Source organism: Rhinoderma darwinii, unplaced genomic scaffold, assembly GCF_050947455.1.
Source record: "Rhinoderma darwinii isolate aRhiDar2 unplaced genomic scaffold, aRhiDar2.hap1 Scaffold_4521, whole genome shotgun sequence".
NCBI classification, from domain to species: domain Eukaryota; kingdom Metazoa; phylum Chordata; class Amphibia; order Anura; family Rhinodermatidae; genus Rhinoderma; species Rhinoderma darwinii.
The window spans coordinates 78,014-90,247 of NW_027463950.1; the positions used below are offsets into that span (position 1 = coordinate 78,014).

At 41.4% G+C, this 12,234-nt stretch overlaps 52 pseudogenes; all 52 read right to left on the minus strand.

Annotated features, from left to right (window-relative positions):
* Positions 1 to 11: 11 nt before the first annotated feature.
* On the minus strand, positions 12 to 130 carry LOC142716779 (5S ribosomal RNA; annotated as a pseudogene).
* A 67-nt stretch (positions 131 to 197) lies between these two features.
* On the minus strand, positions 198 to 316 carry LOC142716835 (5S ribosomal RNA; annotated as a pseudogene).
* Positions 317 to 755: 439 nt separating this feature from the next.
* On the minus strand, positions 756 to 874 carry LOC142716496 (5S ribosomal RNA; annotated as a pseudogene).
* Positions 875 to 941: 67 nt separating this feature from the next.
* Positions 942 to 1,060, minus strand: LOC142716583 (5S ribosomal RNA; annotated as a pseudogene).
* A 67-nt stretch (positions 1,061 to 1,127) lies between these two features.
* LOC142716570 (5S ribosomal RNA) lies at positions 1,128 to 1,246 on the minus strand (annotated as a pseudogene).
* Positions 1,247 to 1,312: 66 nt separating this feature from the next.
* LOC142716666 (5S ribosomal RNA) lies at positions 1,313 to 1,431 on the minus strand (annotated as a pseudogene).
* Positions 1,432 to 1,498: 67 nt separating this feature from the next.
* Positions 1,499 to 1,617, minus strand: LOC142716857 (5S ribosomal RNA; annotated as a pseudogene).
* A 67-nt stretch (positions 1,618 to 1,684) lies between these two features.
* Positions 1,685 to 1,803, minus strand: LOC142716859 (5S ribosomal RNA; annotated as a pseudogene).
* Positions 1,804 to 2,243: 440 nt separating this feature from the next.
* On the minus strand, positions 2,244 to 2,362 carry LOC142716594 (5S ribosomal RNA; annotated as a pseudogene).
* Positions 2,363 to 2,429: 67 nt separating this feature from the next.
* LOC142716772 (5S ribosomal RNA) lies at positions 2,430 to 2,548 on the minus strand (annotated as a pseudogene).
* A 67-nt stretch (positions 2,549 to 2,615) lies between these two features.
* LOC142716667 (5S ribosomal RNA) lies at positions 2,616 to 2,734 on the minus strand (annotated as a pseudogene).
* Positions 2,735 to 2,801: 67 nt separating this feature from the next.
* On the minus strand, positions 2,802 to 2,920 carry LOC142716525 (5S ribosomal RNA; annotated as a pseudogene).
* Positions 2,921 to 2,987: 67 nt separating this feature from the next.
* On the minus strand, positions 2,988 to 3,106 carry LOC142716827 (5S ribosomal RNA; annotated as a pseudogene).
* A 67-nt stretch (positions 3,107 to 3,173) lies between these two features.
* On the minus strand, positions 3,174 to 3,292 carry LOC142716967 (5S ribosomal RNA; annotated as a pseudogene).
* A 67-nt stretch (positions 3,293 to 3,359) lies between these two features.
* Positions 3,360 to 3,478, minus strand: LOC142716707 (5S ribosomal RNA; annotated as a pseudogene).
* Positions 3,479 to 3,545: 67 nt separating this feature from the next.
* Positions 3,546 to 3,664, minus strand: LOC142716619 (5S ribosomal RNA; annotated as a pseudogene).
* Positions 3,665 to 3,917: 253 nt separating this feature from the next.
* On the minus strand, positions 3,918 to 4,036 carry LOC142716892 (5S ribosomal RNA; annotated as a pseudogene).
* Positions 4,037 to 4,103: 67 nt separating this feature from the next.
* On the minus strand, positions 4,104 to 4,222 carry LOC142716708 (5S ribosomal RNA; annotated as a pseudogene).
* A 67-nt stretch (positions 4,223 to 4,289) lies between these two features.
* On the minus strand, positions 4,290 to 4,408 carry LOC142716763 (5S ribosomal RNA; annotated as a pseudogene).
* Positions 4,409 to 4,475: 67 nt separating this feature from the next.
* Positions 4,476 to 4,594, minus strand: LOC142716931 (5S ribosomal RNA; annotated as a pseudogene).
* A 67-nt stretch (positions 4,595 to 4,661) lies between these two features.
* Positions 4,662 to 4,780, minus strand: LOC142716916 (5S ribosomal RNA; annotated as a pseudogene).
* A 67-nt stretch (positions 4,781 to 4,847) lies between these two features.
* Positions 4,848 to 4,966, minus strand: LOC142716871 (5S ribosomal RNA; annotated as a pseudogene).
* Positions 4,967 to 5,033: 67 nt separating this feature from the next.
* On the minus strand, positions 5,034 to 5,152 carry LOC142716705 (5S ribosomal RNA; annotated as a pseudogene).
* Positions 5,153 to 5,219: 67 nt separating this feature from the next.
* LOC142716486 (5S ribosomal RNA) lies at positions 5,220 to 5,338 on the minus strand (annotated as a pseudogene).
* A 67-nt stretch (positions 5,339 to 5,405) lies between these two features.
* Positions 5,406 to 5,524, minus strand: LOC142716774 (5S ribosomal RNA; annotated as a pseudogene).
* Positions 5,525 to 5,591: 67 nt separating this feature from the next.
* LOC142716661 (5S ribosomal RNA) lies at positions 5,592 to 5,710 on the minus strand (annotated as a pseudogene).
* Positions 5,711 to 5,777: 67 nt separating this feature from the next.
* On the minus strand, positions 5,778 to 5,896 carry LOC142716893 (5S ribosomal RNA; annotated as a pseudogene).
* A 67-nt stretch (positions 5,897 to 5,963) lies between these two features.
* LOC142716710 (5S ribosomal RNA) lies at positions 5,964 to 6,082 on the minus strand (annotated as a pseudogene).
* Positions 6,083 to 6,335: 253 nt separating this feature from the next.
* LOC142716701 (5S ribosomal RNA) lies at positions 6,336 to 6,454 on the minus strand (annotated as a pseudogene).
* Positions 6,455 to 6,521: 67 nt separating this feature from the next.
* On the minus strand, positions 6,522 to 6,640 carry LOC142716938 (5S ribosomal RNA; annotated as a pseudogene).
* Positions 6,641 to 6,707: 67 nt separating this feature from the next.
* LOC142716913 (5S ribosomal RNA) lies at positions 6,708 to 6,826 on the minus strand (annotated as a pseudogene).
* Positions 6,827 to 6,893: 67 nt separating this feature from the next.
* LOC142716497 (5S ribosomal RNA) lies at positions 6,894 to 7,012 on the minus strand (annotated as a pseudogene).
* A 253-nt stretch (positions 7,013 to 7,265) lies between these two features.
* On the minus strand, positions 7,266 to 7,384 carry LOC142716642 (5S ribosomal RNA; annotated as a pseudogene).
* Positions 7,385 to 7,637: 253 nt separating this feature from the next.
* Positions 7,638 to 7,756, minus strand: LOC142716563 (5S ribosomal RNA; annotated as a pseudogene).
* Positions 7,757 to 7,823: 67 nt separating this feature from the next.
* Positions 7,824 to 7,942, minus strand: LOC142716564 (5S ribosomal RNA; annotated as a pseudogene).
* A 67-nt stretch (positions 7,943 to 8,009) lies between these two features.
* LOC142716953 (5S ribosomal RNA) lies at positions 8,010 to 8,128 on the minus strand (annotated as a pseudogene).
* Positions 8,129 to 8,195: 67 nt separating this feature from the next.
* LOC142716659 (5S ribosomal RNA) lies at positions 8,196 to 8,314 on the minus strand (annotated as a pseudogene).
* Positions 8,315 to 8,381: 67 nt separating this feature from the next.
* LOC142716771 (5S ribosomal RNA) lies at positions 8,382 to 8,500 on the minus strand (annotated as a pseudogene).
* A 67-nt stretch (positions 8,501 to 8,567) lies between these two features.
* On the minus strand, positions 8,568 to 8,686 carry LOC142716799 (5S ribosomal RNA; annotated as a pseudogene).
* A 439-nt stretch (positions 8,687 to 9,125) lies between these two features.
* On the minus strand, positions 9,126 to 9,244 carry LOC142716521 (5S ribosomal RNA; annotated as a pseudogene).
* A 253-nt stretch (positions 9,245 to 9,497) lies between these two features.
* On the minus strand, positions 9,498 to 9,616 carry LOC142716504 (5S ribosomal RNA; annotated as a pseudogene).
* Positions 9,617 to 9,683: 67 nt separating this feature from the next.
* Positions 9,684 to 9,802, minus strand: LOC142716890 (5S ribosomal RNA; annotated as a pseudogene).
* Positions 9,803 to 10,055: 253 nt separating this feature from the next.
* On the minus strand, positions 10,056 to 10,174 carry LOC142716498 (5S ribosomal RNA; annotated as a pseudogene).
* Positions 10,175 to 10,241: 67 nt separating this feature from the next.
* On the minus strand, positions 10,242 to 10,360 carry LOC142716503 (5S ribosomal RNA; annotated as a pseudogene).
* Positions 10,361 to 10,427: 67 nt separating this feature from the next.
* Positions 10,428 to 10,546, minus strand: LOC142716662 (5S ribosomal RNA; annotated as a pseudogene).
* Positions 10,547 to 10,613: 67 nt separating this feature from the next.
* On the minus strand, positions 10,614 to 10,732 carry LOC142716894 (5S ribosomal RNA; annotated as a pseudogene).
* A 67-nt stretch (positions 10,733 to 10,799) lies between these two features.
* Positions 10,800 to 10,918, minus strand: LOC142716801 (5S ribosomal RNA; annotated as a pseudogene).
* Positions 10,919 to 10,985: 67 nt separating this feature from the next.
* On the minus strand, positions 10,986 to 11,104 carry LOC142716905 (5S ribosomal RNA; annotated as a pseudogene).
* A 67-nt stretch (positions 11,105 to 11,171) lies between these two features.
* On the minus strand, positions 11,172 to 11,290 carry LOC142716702 (5S ribosomal RNA; annotated as a pseudogene).
* A 253-nt stretch (positions 11,291 to 11,543) lies between these two features.
* LOC142716906 (5S ribosomal RNA) lies at positions 11,544 to 11,662 on the minus strand (annotated as a pseudogene).
* Positions 11,663 to 11,729: 67 nt separating this feature from the next.
* Positions 11,730 to 11,848, minus strand: LOC142716703 (5S ribosomal RNA; annotated as a pseudogene).
* Positions 11,849 to 12,101: 253 nt separating this feature from the next.
* Positions 12,102 to 12,220, minus strand: LOC142716587 (5S ribosomal RNA; annotated as a pseudogene).
* Between the last annotated feature and the right edge of the window lie 14 nt (positions 12,221 to 12,234).

Here is a 12,234-nt window from a genome sequence, read left to right on the forward strand (position 1 = left end):
ACATAATAAAAAGTCAACCGCACCATGGATTCCCTGACAGTCTCCCACACTGGTACTAGCGAGGCCTTAAGCTGTGTAACTTCTGCGATCTGACGAGAGCAGGCACATTCAGCTTAGAATGGCCATTGACCTTAAATGCTTTAATCCATAGTCCTTTTTAATCGATTGTGAAACGTAATCTAAACGACATAATAAAAAGTCAACCGCACCACGGATTCCCAGACAATCTCCCACACTGGTACTAGCATGGCCTTAAGCTGTGTAACTTCTGCGATCTGACGAGAGCAGGCACATTCAGCTTAGAAAGGCCATTGACATTAAATGCTTTAATCCATAGTCCTTTTTAATCGATTGTGAAACAAAATCTAAACGACATAATAACAATTCAACCGCACCACGGATTCCCAGACCGTCTCCCACACTGGTACTAGCAAGGGCTTAAGCTGTGTAACTTCTGCGATCTGACGAGAGCAGGCACATTCAGCTTAGAAAGGCCATTGACATTAAATGTGTTAATCCATAGTCCTTTTTAATCGATTGTGAAACAAAATCTAAACGACATAATAAAAAGTCAACCGCACCACGGATTCCCAGACAGTCTCCCACACTGGTTCTAGCGAGGTCTTAAGCTGTGTAACTTCTGCGATCTGACGAGAGCAGGCACATTCAGCTTAGAATGGCCATTGAACTTAAGTGCTTTAATCCATAGTCCTTTTTAATCGATTGTGAAACAAAATCTAAACGACATAATAAAAAGTCAACCGCACCACGGATTCCCAGACAGTCTCCCACACTGGTACTAGCGAGGCCTTAAGCTGTGTAACTTCTGCGATCTGACGAGAGCAGGGACATTCAGCTTAGAATGGCCATTGACATTAAATGCTTTAATCCATAGTCCTTTTTAATCGATTGTGAAACAAAATCTAAACGACATAATAAAAATTCAACCGCACCACGGATTCCCAGACAGTCTCCCACACTGGTACTAGCGAGGCCTTAAGCTGTGTAATTTCTGCGATCTGACGAGAGCAGGCACATTCAGCTTAGAATGGCCATTGACTTTAAATGCTTTAATCGATAGTCCTATTTAATCAATTGTGAAACAAAATCTAAACGACATAATAAAAAGGCAACCGCACCATGGATTCCCAGACAGTCTCCCACACTGGTACTAGCAAGGCCTTAAGCTGTGTAACTTCTGCGATCAGACGAGAGCAGGCACATTCAGCTTAGAATGGCCATTGACAATAACTGCTTTAATCCATAGTGCTATTTAATCTATTGTGAAACAAAATCTAAACGACATAATAAAAGGCAACCGCACCACGGATTCCCAGACAGTCTCCCACACTGGTACTAGCGAGGCCTTAAGCTGTGTAACTTCTGCGATCTGACGAGAGCAGGCACATTCAGCTTAGAATGGCCCTTGACATTAAATGCTTTAATCCATAGTCGTTTTTAATCGATTGTGAAACAAAATCTAAACGACATAATAAAAAGTCAACCGCACCACGGATTCCCAGACAGTCTCCCACACTGGTACTAGCGAGGGCTTAAGCTGTGTAACTTCTGCGATCTGATGAGAGCAGGCACATTCAGCTTAGAATGGCTTTTGACATTAAAAGCCTTAATCCATAGTCCTATTTAATCTATTGTGAAACAAAATATAAACTACATAATAAAAAGTCAACCGCACCACGGATTCCCAGACAGTCTCCCACACTGGTACTAGCGAGGCCTTAAGCTGTGTAACTTCTGCGATCTGACGAGAGCAGGCACATTCAGCTTAGAATGGCCATTGACATTAAATGCTTTAATCCATAGTCCATTTTAATCGATTGTGAAACAAATCTAAACGACATAATAAAAAGTCAACCGCACCTCGGATTCCCAGACAGTCTCTCACACTCGTACTAGCGAGGCCTTAAAGTGTTATATATCTGCGATTTGACGAGAAAAGGCACATTTAAGCTTAGAATGTCTATTAACTTTTAAAGCTTTAGTCTATTTTTATTTTTAAACAATTGTGAAAGAAAGTCTAAACGACATAATAAAAAGTCAACAGCACCACGGAAGCCCAGAAAGTCTCCCACACTGGTACTAGCGAGGTGTTAAAGTGTTATTGATCTGCGATTTGACGAGAAAAAGCACATTTCACCTAAGAATAGCCATTAACTTTTAAAGCTTTAGTTTATTATTATTTTTAATCGATTGTGAAACAAATTCTAAACGACATAATAAAAAGTCAACTGCACCATGGATTCCCAGACAGTCTCCCACACTGGTACTAGCGAGGCCTTAAGCTGTGTAACTTCTGCGATCAGATGAGAGCAGGCACATTCAGCTTAGAATGGCCATTGACAATAACTGCTTTAATCCATAGTCCTATTTAATCTATTGTGAAACAAAATCTAAACAACATAATAAAAAGGCAACCGCACCACGGATTCCCAAACAGTCTCCCACACTGGTACTAGCGAGGCCTTAAGCTGTGTAACTTCTGCGATCTGACGAGTGCAGGCACATTCAGCTTAGAATGGCCATTGACATTAAATGCTTTAATCCATAGTCGTTTTTAATCGATTGTGAAACAAAATCTAAACTACATAATAAAAAGTCAACCGCACCACGGATTCCCAGACAGTCTCCCACACTGGTACTAGTGAGGCCTTAAGCTGTGTAATTTCTGCGATCTGACGAGAGCAGGCACATTCAGCTTAGAATGGCCTTTGACATTAAAAGCTTCAATCCATAGTCCTATTTAATCTATTGTGAAACAAAATCTAAACGACATAATAAAATGTCAACCGCACCACGGATTCCCAGACAGTCTCCCACACTGGTACTAGCGAGGCCTTAAGCTGTGTAACTTCTGCGATCTGACGAGAGCAGGGACATTCAGCTTAGAATGGCCATTGACATTAAATGTTTTAATCCATAGTCCTTTTTAATCGATTGTGAAACAAAATCTAAACGACATAATAAAAATTCAACCGCACCACGGATTCCCAGACAGTCTCCCACACTGGTACTAGCAAGGCCTTAAGCTGTGTAACTTCTGCGATCTGATGAGAGCAGGCACATTCAGCTTAGAAAGGCCATTGACTTTAAATGCTTTAATCCATAGTCCTTTTTAATCGATTGTGAAACAAAATCTAAACGACATAATAAAAAGTCAACTGCACCACTGATTCCCAGACATTCTCCCACACTGGTACTAGCGAGGCCTTAAGCTGTGTAACTTCTGCGATCTGACGAGAGCAGGCACATTCAGCTTAGAATTGCCATTGACATTAAATGCTTTAATCCATAGTCCTTTTTAATCGATTATGAAACAAAATCTAAACGACATAATAAAAAGTCAACCGCACCACGGATTCCCAGATAGTCTCCCACACTGGTACTAGCGGGGCCTTAAGCTGTGTAACTTCTGCGATCTGACGAGAGCAGGGACATTCATCTTAGAATGGCCATTGACATTAAATGCTTTAATCCATAGTCCTTTTTAATCGATTGTGAAACAAAATCTAAACGACATAATAAAAATTCAACCGCACCACGGATTCCCAGACAGTCTCCCACACTGGTACTAGCGAGGCCTTAAGCTGTGTAACTTCTGCGATCTGACGAGAGCAGGCACATTCAGCTTAGAATGGCCATTGACTTTAAATGCTTTAATCCATAGTCCTATTTAATCGATTGTGAAACAAAATCTAAACAACATAATAAAAAGGCAACCGCACCACGGATTCCCAGACAGTCTCCCACACTGGTACTAGCGAGGCCTTAAGCTGTGTAACTTCTGCGATTTGCCGAGAGCAGGCACATTCAGCTTAGAATGGCCATTGACATTAAAAGCCTTAATCCATAGTCCTATTTAATCGATTGTGAAACAAAATCTAAACAACATAATAAAAAGTCAACTGCACCACTGATTCCCAGACATTCTCCCACACTGGTACTAGCGAGGCCTTAAGCTGTGTAACTTCTGCGATCTGACGAGAGCAGGCACATTCAGCTTAGAATGGCCATTGACATTAAATGCTTTAATCCATAGTCCTTTTTAATCGATTATGAAACAAAATCTAAACGACATAATAAAAAGTCAACCGCACCACGGATTCCCAGATAGTCTCCCACACTGGTACTAGCGGGGCCTTAAGCTGTGTAACTTCTGCGATCTGACGAGAGCAGGGACATTCATCTTAGAATGGCCATTGACATTAAATGCTTTAATCCATAGTCCTTTTTAATCGATTGTGAAACAAAATCTAAACGACATAATAAAAAGTCAACCGCACCACGGATTCCCAGACAGTCTCCCACACTGGTACTAGCGAGACCTTAAGCTGTGTAACTTCTGCGATCTGACGAGAGCAGGCACATTCAGCTTGGAATGGCCATTGACTTTAAATGCTTTAATCCATAGTCCTATTTAATCTATTGTGAAACAAAATCTAAACAACATAATAAAAAGTCAACCGCATCACGGATTCCCAGACAGTCTCCCACACTGGTACTAGCGAGGCATTAAGCTGCGTAACTTCTGCGATCTAACGAGAGCAGGCACATTCAGCTTAGAATGGCCATTGACATTAAATGCTTTAATCCATAGTCCTTTTTAATCGATTGTGAAACAAAATCTAAACAACATAATAAAAAGTCAACCGCACCACGGATTCCCAGACAGTCTCCCACACTGGTACTAGCGAGGGCTTAAGCTGTGTAACTTCTGCGTTCTTACAAGAGCAGGCACATTCAGCTTAGAATGGCCATTGACGTTAAATGCTTTAATCCATAGTCCTATTTAATCTATTGTGAAACAAAATCTAAACGACATAATAAAAAGTCAACCGCACCACGGATTCCCAGACAGTCTCCCACACTGGTACTAGCGAGGCCTTAAGCTGTGTAACTTCTGCGATCTGACGAGAGCAGGCACATTCAGCTTAGAATGGCCATTGACGTTAAATGCTTTAATCCATAGTCCTATTTAATCTATTGTGAAACAAAATCTAAACGACATAATAAAAAGTCAACCGCACCACGGATTCCCAGACAGTCTCCCACACTGGTACTAGCGAGGACTTAAGCTGTGTAACTTCTGCGATCTGACGAGAGCAGGGACATTCAGCTTAGAATGGCCATTGACATTAAATGCTTTAATCCATAGTCCTTTTTAATCGATTGTGAAACAAAATCTAAACGACATAATAAAAGGTCAACAGCACCACGGATTCCCAGACAGTCTCCCACACTGGTACTAGCGAGGCCTTAAGCTGTGTAACTTCTGCGATCTGACGAGAGCAGGGACATTCAGCTTAGAATGGCCATTGACATTAAATGCTTTAATCCATAGTCCTTTTTAATCGATTGTGAAACAAAATCTAAACGACATAATAAAAATTCAACCGCACCACGGATTCCCAGACAGTCTCCCACACCGGTACTAGCGAGGCCTTAAGCTGTGTTACTTCTGCGATCTGACGAGAGCAGGCACATTCAGCTTAGAATGGCCATTGACGTTAAATGCTTTAATCCATAGTCCTATTTAATCTATTGTGAAACAAAATCTAAACGACATAATAAAAAGTCAACCGCACCACGGATTCCCAGACAGTCTCCCACACTGGTACTAGTGAGGCCTTAAGCTGTGTAACTTCTGCAATCTGACGAGAGCAGGCACATTCAGCTTAGAATGGCCATTGACTTTAAATGCTTTAATCCATAGTCCTTTTTAATCGATTGTGAAACAAAATCTAAACAACATAATAAAAAGTCAACTGCACCACTGATTCCCAGACATTCTCCCACACTGGTACTAGCGAGGCCTTAAGCTGTGTAACTTCTGCGATCTGACGAGAGCAGGCACATTCAGCTTAGAATGGCCATTGACATTAAATGCTTTAATCCATAGTCCTTTTTAATCGATTATGAAACAAAATCTAAACGACATAATAAAAAGTCAACCGCACCACGGATTCCCAGATAGTCTCCCACACTGGTACTAGCGGGGCCTTAAGCTGTGTAACTTCTGCGATCTGACGAGAGCAGGGACATTCATCTTAGAATGGCCATTGACATTAAATGCTTTAATCCATAGTCCTTTTTAATCGATTGTGAAACAAAATCTAAACGACATAATAAAAATTCAACCGCACCACTGATTCCCAGACAGTCTCCCACACTGGTACTAGCGAGACCTTAAGCTGTGTAACTTCTGCGATCTGACGAGAGCAGGCACATTCAGCTTGGAATGGCCATTGACTTTAAATGCTTTAATCCATAGTCCTATTTAATCTATTGTGAAACAAAATCTAAACAACATAATAAAAAGTCAACCGCACCACGGATTCCCAGACAGTCTCCCACACTGGTACTAGCGAGGCATTAAGCTGCGTAACTTCTGCGATCTAACGAGAGCAGGCACATTCAGCTTAGAATGGCCATTGACATTAAATGCTTTAATCCATAGTCCTTTTTAATCGATTGTGAAACAAAATCTAAACAACATAATAAAAAGGCAACCGCACCACGGATTCCCATACAGTCTCCCACACTGGTACTAGTGAGGCGTTAAGCTGTGTAACTTCTGCGATCTGACGAGAGCAGGCACATTCAGCTTAGAATGGCCATTGACATTAAAAGCCTTAATCCATAGTCCTATTTAATCTATTGTGAAACAAAATCTAAACAACATAATAAAAAGTCAACCGCACCACGGATTCCCAGACAGTCTCCCACACTGGTACTAGTGAGGCCTTAAGCTGTGTAACTTCTGCGATCTGACGAGAGAAGGCACATTCAGCTTAGAATGGCCACTGACATTAAATGCTTTAATCCAAAGTCCTTTTTAATCGATTGTGAAACAAAATCTAAACGACATAATAAAAAGTCAACCGCACCACGGATTCCCAGACAGTCTCCCACACTGGTACTAGCGAGGCCTTAAGCTGTGTAACTTCTGCGATCTGACGAGAGCAGGGACATTCAGCTTAGAATGGCCATTGACATTAAATGCTTTAATCCATAGTCCTTTTTAATCGATTGTGAAACAAAATCTAAACGACATAATAAAAAGTCAAGCGCACCACGGATTCCCAGACAGTCTCCCACACTGGTACTAGCGAGGCCTTAAGCTGTGTAACTTCTGCGATCTGACGAGAGCAGGCACATTCAGCTTAGAATGGCCATTGACATTAAAAGCCTTAATCCATAGTCCTATTTAATCTATTGTGAAACAAAATCTAAACAACATAATAAAAAGTCAACCGTACCACGGATTCCCAGACAGTCTCCCACACTGGTACTAGCGAGGCCTTAAGCTGTGTAACTTCTGCGATCTGACGAGAGCAGGGACATTCAGCTTAGAATGGCCATTGACATTAAATGCTTTAATCCATAGTCCTTTTTAATCGATTGTGAAACAAAATCTAAACGACATAATAAAAATTCAACCGCACCACGAAGTCCCAGACAGTCTCCCACACTGGTACTAGCGAGGCCTTAAGCTGTGTAACTTCTGCGTTCTGACAAGAGCAGGCACATTCAGCTTAGAATGGCCATTGACGTTAAATGCTTTAATCCATAGTCCTATTTAATCTATTGTGAAACAAAATCTAAACGACATAATAAAAAGTCAACCGCACCACGGATTCCCAGACAGTCTCCCACACTGGTACTAGCGAGGCCTTAAGCTGTGTAACTTCTGCGATCTGACGAAAGCAGGCACATTCAGCTTAGAATGGCCATTGACATTAAATACTTTAATCCATAGTCCTTTTTAATCGATTGTGAAACAAAATCTAAACGACATAATAAAAAGTCAACCGCACCACGGATTCCCAGACAGTCTCCCACACTGGTACTAGCGAGGCCTTAAGCTGTGTAACTTCTGCGATCTGACGAAAGCAGGCACATTCAGCTTAGAATGGCCATTGACATTAAATACTTTAATCCATAGTCCTTTTTAATCGATTGTGAAACAAAATCTAAACGGCATAATAAAAATTCAACCGCACCACGGATTCCCAGACAGTCTCCCACACTGGTACTAGCGAGGCCTTAAGCTGTGTAACTTCTGCAAACTGACGAGAGCAGGCACATTCAGCTTAGAATGGCCATTGACGTTAAATGCTTTAATCCATAGTCCTATTTAATCTATTGTGAAACAAAATCTAAACGACATAATAAAAAGTCAACCGCACCACGGATTCCCAGACAGTCTCCCACACTAGTACTAGCGAGGACTTAAGCTGTGTAACTTCTGCGATCTGACGAGAGCAGGGACATTCAGCTTAGAATGGCCATTGACATTAAATGCTTTAATCCATAGTCCTTTTTAATCGAATGTGAAACAAAATCTAAACGACATAATAAAAATTCAACCGCACCACGGATTCCCAGACAGTCTCCCACACTGGTACTAGCGAGGCCTTAAGCTGTGTAACTTCTGCGTTCTGACAAGAGCAGGCACATTCAGCTTAGAATGGCCATTGACGTTAAATGCTTTAATCCATAGTCCTATTTAATCTATTGTGAAACAAAATCTAAACGACATAATAAAAAGTCAACCGCACCACGGATTCCCAGACAGTCTCCCACACTGGTACTAGCGAGGCCTTAAGCTGTGTAACTTCTGCGATCTGACAAAAGCAGGCACATTCAGCTTAGAATGGCCATTGACATTAAATACTTTATTCCATAGTCCTTTTTAATCGATTGTGAAACAAAATCTAAACGACATAATAAAAAGTGAACCGCACTACTGATTCCCAGACAGTCTCCCACACTGGTACTAGCGAGGCATTAAGCTGTGTAACTTCTGCGATCTGACGAGAGCAGGCACATTCAGCTTAGAATGGCCATTGACGTTAAATGCTTTAATCCATAGTCCTATTTAATCGATTGTGAAACAAAATCTAAACAACATAATAAAAAGGCAACCGCACCACGGATTCCCAGACAGTCTCCCACACTGGTACTAGCGAGGCCTTAAGCTGTGTAACTTCTGCGATTTGCCGAGAGCAGGCACATTCAGCTTAGAATGGCCATTGACATTAAAAGCCTTAATCCATAGTCCTATTTAATCTATTGTGAAACAAAATCTAAACAACATAATAAAAAGTCAACCGCACCACGGATTCCCAGACAGTCTCCCACACTGGTACTAGCGAGGCCTTAAGCTGTATAACTTCTGCGATCTGACGAGAGCAGGCACATTCAGCTTAGAATGGCCACTGACATTAAATGCTTTAATCCAAAGTCCTTTTTAATCGATTGTGAAACAAAATCTAAACGACATAATAAAAAGTCAACCGCACCACGGATTCCCAGACAGTCTCCCACACTGGCACTAGCGAGGCCTTAGGCAGTGTAACTTCTGCGATCTGACGAGAGCAGGGACATTCAGCTTAGAATGGCCATTGACATTAAATGCTTTAATCCATAGTCCTTTTTAATCGATTGTGAAACAAAATCTAAACGACATAATAAAATGTCAACCGCACCACGGATTCCCAGACAGTCTCCCACACAGGTACTAGCGAGGCCTTAAGCTGTGTAACTTCTGCGATCTGACGAGAGCAGGCACATTCAGCTTAGAATGGCCATTGACATTAAAAGCCTTAATCCATAGTCCTATTTAATCTATTGTGAAACAAAATCTAAACAACATAATAAAAAGTCAACCGTACCACGGATTCCCAGACAGTCTCCCACACTGGTACTAGCGATGCCTTAAGCTGTGTAACTTCTGCGATCTGACGAGAGCAGGGACATTCAGCTTAGAATGGCCATTGACATTAAATGCTTTAATCCATAGTCCTTTTTAATCGATTGTGAAACAAAATCTAAACGACATAATAAAAATTCAACCGCACCACGGATTCACAGACAGTCTCCCACACTGGTACTAGCGAGGGCTTAAGCTGTGTAACTTCTGCGTTCTTACAAGAGCAGGCACATTCAGCTTAGAATGGCCATTGACGTTAAATGCTTTAATCCATAGTCCTATTTAATCTATTGTGAAACAAAATCTAAACGACATAATAAAAAGTCAACCGCACCACGGATTCCCAGACAGTCTCCCACACTGGTACTAGCGAGGCCTTAAGCTGTGTAACTTCTGCGATCTGACGAGAGCAGGGACATTCAGCTTAGAATGGCCATTGACATTAAATGCTTTAATCCATAGTCCTTTTTAATCGATTGTGAAACAAAATCTAAACGACATAATAAAAATTCAACCGCACCACGGATTCCCAGACAGTCTCCCACACCGGTACTAGCGAGGCCTTAAGCTGTTTTACTTCTGCGATCTGACGAGAGCAGGCACATTCAGCTTAGAATGGCCATTGACGTTAAATGCTTTAATCCATAGTCCTATTTAATCTATTGTGAAACAAAATCTAAACGACATAATAAAAAGTCAACCGCACCACGGATTCCCAGACAGTCTCCCACACTGGTACTAGTGAGGCCTTAAGCTGTGTAACTTCTGCAATCTGACGAGAGCAGGCACATTCAGCTTAGAATGGCCATTGACTTTAAATGCTTTAATCCATAGTCCTTTTTAATCGATTGTGAAACAAAATCTAAACAACATAATAAAAAGTCAACTGCACCACTGATTCCCAGACATTCTCCCACACTGGTACTAGCGAGGCCTTAAGCTGTGTAACTTCTGCGATCTGACGAGAGCAGGCACATTCAGCTTAGAATGGCCATTGACATTAAATGCTTTAATCCATAGTCCTTTTTAATCGATTATGAAACAAAATCTAAACGACATAATAAAAAGTCTACCGCACCACGGATTCCCAGATAGTCTCCCACACTGGTACTAGCGGGGCCTTAAGCTGTGTAACTTCTGCGATCTGACGAGAGCAGGGACATTCATCTTAGAATGGCCATTGACATTAAATGCTTTAATCCATAGTCCTTTTTAATCGATTGTGAAACAAAATCTAAACGACATAATAAAAATTCAACCGCACCACGGATTCCCAGACAGTCTCCCACACTAGTACTAGCGAGACCTTAAGCTGTGTAACTTCTGCGATCTGACGAGAGCAGGCACATTCAGCTTGGAATGGCCATTGACTTTAAATGCTTTAATCCATAGTCCTATTTAATCTATTGTGAAACAAAATCTAAACAACATAATAAAAAGTCAACCGCACCACGGATTCCCAGACAGTCTCCCACACTGGTACTAGCGAGGCATTAAGCTGCGTAACTTCTGCGATCTAACGAGAGCAGGCACATTCAGCTTAGAATGGCCATTGACATTAAATGCTTTAATCCATAGTCCTTTTTAATCGATTGTGAAACAAAATCTAAACGACATAATAAATAGTCAACCGCACCAAGGATTCCCAGACAGTCTCCCACACTGGTACTAGCAAGGCCTTAAGCTTTGTAAGTTCTGCGATCTGACGAGAGCAGGCACATTCAGTTTAGAATGGCCATTGACATTAAAAGCCTTAATCAATAGTCCTTTTTAATCGATTGTGAAACAAAATCTAAACGACATAATAAAAATTCAACCGCACCACGGATTCCCAGACAGTCTCCCACACTAGTACTAGCGAGACCTTAAGCTGTGTAACTTCTGCGATCTGACGAGAGCAGGCACATTCAGCTTGGAATGGCCATTGACTTTAAATGCTTTAATCCATAGTCCTATTTAATCTATTGTGAAACAAAATCTAAACAACATAATAAAAAGTCAACCGCACCACGGATTCCCAGACAGTCTCCCACACTGGTACTAGCGAGGCATTAAGCTGCGTAACTTCTGCGATCTAACGAGAGCAGGCACATTCAGCTTAGAATGGCCATTGACATTAAATGCTTTAATCCATAGTCCTTTTTAATCGATTGTGAAACAAAATCTAAACGACATAATAAATAGTCAACCGCACCAAGGATTCCCAGACAGTCTCCCACACTGGTACTAGCAAGGCCTTAAGCTTTGTAAGTTCTGCGATCTGACGAGAGCAGGCACATTCAGTTTAGAATGACCATTGACATTAAAAGCCTTAATCAATAGTCATATTTAATCTATTGTGAAACAAAATCTAAACGACATAATAAAAAGTCAACCGCACCACGGATTCACAGACAGTCTCCCACACTGGTACTAGCGAGGCCTTAAGCTGTGTAACTTCTGCGATCTGACGAGAGCAGGCACATTCAGCTTAGAATGGCCATTGACATTAAATGCTTTAA